The sequence below is a fragment of the Pongo pygmaeus genome, chromosome 2, assembly GCF_028885625.2.
Source record: "Pongo pygmaeus isolate AG05252 chromosome 2, NHGRI_mPonPyg2-v2.0_pri, whole genome shotgun sequence".
NCBI lineage: Eukaryota > Metazoa > Chordata > Mammalia > Primates > Hominidae > Pongo > Pongo pygmaeus.
Window position 1 is genome coordinate 76,642,004 of NC_085930.1, and position 5,339 is coordinate 76,647,342.

Genomic DNA, 5,339 nt, shown 5'->3' on the forward strand with positions numbered 1-5,339 from the left:
AAACTTCTATTGAGTACCTTAAGGAAATTTTTGGCCATTCTCCTCATCTGAGTGACTCCACCAGTAAATTCCAGCATATAATTACCACCAATTCACCCTGAAAATGGCTAGTGCTTCTCCACTCACTCATTTATTCTTTCTTGCAAAGGTTGTGTACTGAGAGCATGCTGTCAGCAGCAGTAACGAAGACAAGGAGGGGTGTGGCTGGCGTCTCTAAACACATGGCCTGGTGGTTGAGGCATTCAATCGTTATGCACTGCGTGAAGAATAAGGGGCTCTCAGGGCTTTGTGGGAGCACTTAGAAGGGAAAGCCAGCCCAGACTTCCCAAAGCCTCATGTCTTCCTAGAGTCAGAGGTGTTGAGTCTGAGATCTGAAAGCTGAGAAGGCATTTCGCATGGAAGGGTGTGGGGCTGTCACAGGTGAGTGAAAAGATGCACAAGACTCAGACCTGAGAGAGACTATGACCCCTGAATTACTCAACACATGTGGGCTTTGGATATTGATTGTGAGGTTAGAAAAAAATCAGGGTCACGATCTTGTGTGTCAATCTAAGGGGGCTTGGCCTTATTTGAGGGCAATGGGGACAATACCAAACACATTTCATTTTAAGTCAGGAATTAACAATATTCTCAACTCTGCAGCTCCCAACTCTGGGCTTAGAGTAATAATTATAAAGAGTAATGGCTATAAAGTAATATAGTGGGCTATTGTATTCAATCATTCACAAAGTTGCACTGAATGCCTTCTCTGGGATAGAGGCTATGCTGAATATCGTGATTGCAATGGTGTTCAAAAGGAGTCCTTCCTCATACCCTGGTGCTGTTGCAACGCAGGTAGCTACTGGACCTAGTTAAAATGGAAGAAAAATAAAGCCCTCTGAATGTCTTGGTGCTGATTGCCCCAGCTGGCTGTCAGTAGCCAATTTTGCTATTCTGTATTGCACAGATCAATGGGAACCAGGGGACCCAGAGCCTTAGTTACCATAGCTCAGAATAAAATGAAAGACAAATGGTATTCCCTGCTGCCTTTTTCAGTATGAAGAAAATTTCCAGTGCCAAAGAACAGCTAAATGCTTCCTTTTGTGTTTGCCTGATTGTGGACAGCAGTGACCAAAGCTGTGAAATCAAGTCAGAGGGAAACAGGCAGACCCACCAGTGAACTAACAAAACATTTACACGGGGTGCAGAGGAATGGCACATTTCCAGCGCCATATGGAATCTTTACATTTTACCCAACAGGGAATATTGTCTACTCCCTGAAGTGTTCTGTCCTTTATTTCCTTTTGATCTGACTTTGACTTTGGTAACTCAACTTTCCTAGAAGTCCTGCTACATTCTGTATTTTCTCAGATCTTTCTCCTGGAGCCGCTGGGTAAAAAGGCCCAATGCATATACAGGAAACCAGTTATACTATACTTGTATGGATTTCTACTCTGCTCATAATATTCATAAAGATATATTAACTTTAAGAGAGCTTTACTTATTTAATGCAAAAATATTTAGGCATACATACTATAATGATACATAAGGTAATATTAGACCCTTAGATTGCAAAGAAACTTTTTCAGACTTGTAAAAAAGAGAAAAGTCATCATATGACTGTGTAAACAGACTAGTAACTAAAACATAAGTCCAAAAGGATTTTGGGGTTTCAAGTTTCAAAATGATATTTTCATGATGATTTTGGTGCTAGCACAAAGCAATCTGGATATGTATATTTGCATGTGTGTATGTGTGTGTATATTCTGAGTACAACAATTTCTCAAATTGTAAAATACTAGCTCTTTTCATTCTAAGCAGTGAGGACAGTGGGTAAATTACATGACAAGTTGAAGGGAAAATATATTTCATTTTAACAAAAAACGGAAATTGCCATCTTTACACTCAGTGAATAAATCTGGATTTCAAAAACAAATTATCTACAATTTGCTTTGCTTGAGTTATGAGGATATTGAGAGAGTGAAAAAAATCAAACTGGATCTTACTGCTATTTATTAATATTCCAGATATTGAGAGAAAGATATTTTTGTCAGAATCATACTGCTATATCTTGATTATCTAGTGAGTAGACTTAATGTTGCATTGACAAAATATTTAAGTCCTCCATTTACTAAAATACATTATTTTTCTGTGTGGCATATGCAAATTATTCTTTTCAAAGAACAATTATTTTAATAATAAAAAATCATAATTATAATGACAACTGGTAGTGACTTCTATAAATTAATCATTTCAAGTCTACTGTATTATCTTAGTTACTCAAAGGACTAAATCTTGATTTCTACGAAAATGGAAAACATTATTTTTTTGAAAGCCAACTCTGAGAACATTTGCCAGCTTGTCATATCCAGAAAAGTCAGCCCTTTAAAAGCCATACCTGGAAATACCAGTTGTTTATTAAATCCTCCTAACTTCAACTTCCTACTCTTTGTTCTGCTACACTTCTTTAATAAAGATATTTATCAAGAAAGTGTCTATGGTTTACTGTATTGACGAAAATGAAATCTAGAAATAAGGATACTTTTATGTCTTTCTGTCTTTTTTTGTTTAATGTGGTTAGTTGATCTATAGTAAAACATACAAATAGTATACACTTCAATTATATATGTGTGTGTGTATTTATATATGCACCTGTTACCATCATTAAAATTAAGATATAGAAATTCTCATCATCCCACAATGTTTTCTCATGTTCTTTATTGGCCAATCTTAACCACCTACAGAGGTAACCTGTAACTTTAATTCTTTTACTGTAGGTTAACTTTGCCTGTTTTTGAAGTTATATATATATGTATATGGAATCTTAGTGTATGTACTGGTTTGTGTCTGGCTACTTTTGTTTAAAATAATATTTTAAAAAGTGATTCATGTTGTGTGGTTGAGAAATGTGTTCTTTTTATTCCTGAGTATTCCATTTAATGAATATACAATTTATCTATTATATTGATGGAAATGTGGGATATTTCAAGTGTTGAGCTATTATGAATAAGACTCTCATCGACAATGTTATATAATTTCTTTTTGAGGTGGCGTCTCACTCTGTTGCTCAGGCTGGAGTCCACTGGTGCAATCTCAGCTCAGTGCAATCTCTGCCTCCTGGATTCAGGTGATTCTCCTGCCTCAGCTTCCCAAGCATCTGGGACTACAGGTGCATGCCACCACACCTGGCTCATTTTTGCATTTTTTAGTAGAGACAGGTTTTCACCATGTTGCCCAGGCTGGTCTTGAACCCCTAGCCTCAAGTGATCCACCCGCCTTGGCCTCCCAAAATACTGGGATTACTTTGGGTGTAATCCCAAAGTAATGAGCCACCATGCCCGGCCTACAATGTAATATAAATCTTTTATGAATGTATGCTTCCAATTTTCTTGGGTACCTAACTATTAATAGAAGTAGAATTGTTGAATCATAAGGTGTTGGGTATTTAACTAGTTAGAAACTGTCAAACAGTTTTGTAACATGATTGTATCATTTTACATTTACTTTTCTTACCTAAGACATGCAGTTTCTCATATCTTCCTCAACACTTGTAATTGTTTGACTTTTTACTATTAACTATTCTAGTGGATGTAAATTGATGTCACATTTTGGTTTTAAAATGTATTAGCATTGAAACAAATAATATGAAGTGCTTATTGGGTTTTCATCATCTCCTGTGAAGTATGTATTCACAAGTGTTTTTAATTTTTTAACTTATGGCTTCTCGGCCTTTTGGCTAAGATCAAGTGTAGTAACTTTTTAGCTTGAGTTATTGTCTTCTTGTAATTCATTTGTATCCTGGATAATAGTCCTTTGTAAGATACATATTGCAAACATTTTCTCCTAGTTTGAGATTTACCCTTTCATATTACTAACTATAACTTTTGATGGGCAAATATTTCATTTTTTTGAAGTCTAGTTTATCAAATTCTCTTGGCTGGTTATTGTTTAAAGACATATTTAAATAATATATGACTATACTATAATTATAAAGGCATTCTTCCATGTTTGTTTCTAAAAGCTTTATAGACTTAGCTTTCATGTCTGGGACTATGATTAACCTAAAATTAATTTTTTATGTATGATGTGAAGTAAAATTCAAGTTGTTTCCCCTCAAAAGAAGTTGCTGTGGCATCAACTGTTGAAAGAACTTTTCATTTAGACATAGAAATGCATTGATTCTTACATCAAAATTCAAGTTACCTTATATAGGTGTCTGTTTCAGTACTGTTGATTATGTGCCTTCAGTTATTTGTGTATCCTTTCATGAACAGCATAATATCTAATTTTTATAGATCCAAAATGAGTTGTAACATCAGTTATAGTAAGTCCTTTGAGTTTGCAGTACTTCTTCAAGATTGCCTTAGATATTCTAGGTCTTCTTGTTCTTCATATGCTTGTTACAATAAACTTGTTCATTTCTATTTTTAAAAAGTCTTTTGGGATTTTTATTGGGTCTTATTGATTCTGTAAATCAATTTGAGGAGAATTGGTATCTTAATATTGCATCTTCTAACTCATGGCCAGGTCAATTCTGTATTTGTTTTGTTCTTCTATCAGTACTATTTTGTAGCTTTCAGTATAAATATCTTTCACTAAAAATGCCTTCTGCACATTTCATTAGATTTATTCCTATAATTTTTGTTTCTTTTTAGATTTCATTGTAAATGGTATTTAAACAATTTTATTTCGCAATCATTTGTTGATTGTTCATGTGTGTATGTATGTATTACATTGACCTTGTGTTCTGTACCCATGTCAAATTCACTTATTAGGTCTGTTATTGTCTTTGTAAATTCCTTTACATTTATTAAGGTACACAGTGCTGTGATCTCTCCATTATTTAAGCCTTTTATTTATTTTCTTTTGTATTGTATTCAGCAAGATCTCCAGTACAGCGTTGAATAGAAATTGTTTGAAAAAATGTCTTTGTGTTGTTCCTGATCCTTTTAGGAAAACATTTGAATTCTCGGAATCAAGTATGATGTTGGCTTTAAGATATTGGTAGATGCACTATATCTTAAAGATGTTCTTTTTTTTGTTTGCTGAACATTTTTATTTAGTATTGTTCTACGGTGAGCAAGCATATGCAAACCTTTCCCCAAAAGGCCAAGGAAGCTGTGGGGACAAAGAAAGAGCCCGACATTCCCAGTTTCTCAGAAACCTTGAATACGGATTTACAAGCAGAAGCCACAGTCTAGGGCAGCCGAGAGACCAGTTCATGGATCCATGTGCTTACCACCAAGATCCAGGGCTTATATATCATAGAGAAGAAACGTGCAGGGCAACTGAAGTCAACTCCCCAAGAAAAGGCAAGAAAGTTATGTGAATCCGCCTGAGGGAAGGACTTGTGGTCTTAA

At 35.1% G+C, this 5,339-nt stretch overlaps 1 pseudogene; it reads left to right on the forward strand.

Moving 5' to 3' along the window:
* The first annotated feature begins 3,695 nt into the window (after window positions 1-3,695).
* LOC129034490 (U2 spliceosomal RNA) lies at window positions 3,696-3,843 on the forward strand (annotated as a pseudogene).
* The last annotated feature ends 1,496 nt before the right edge of the window (window positions 3,844-5,339 follow it).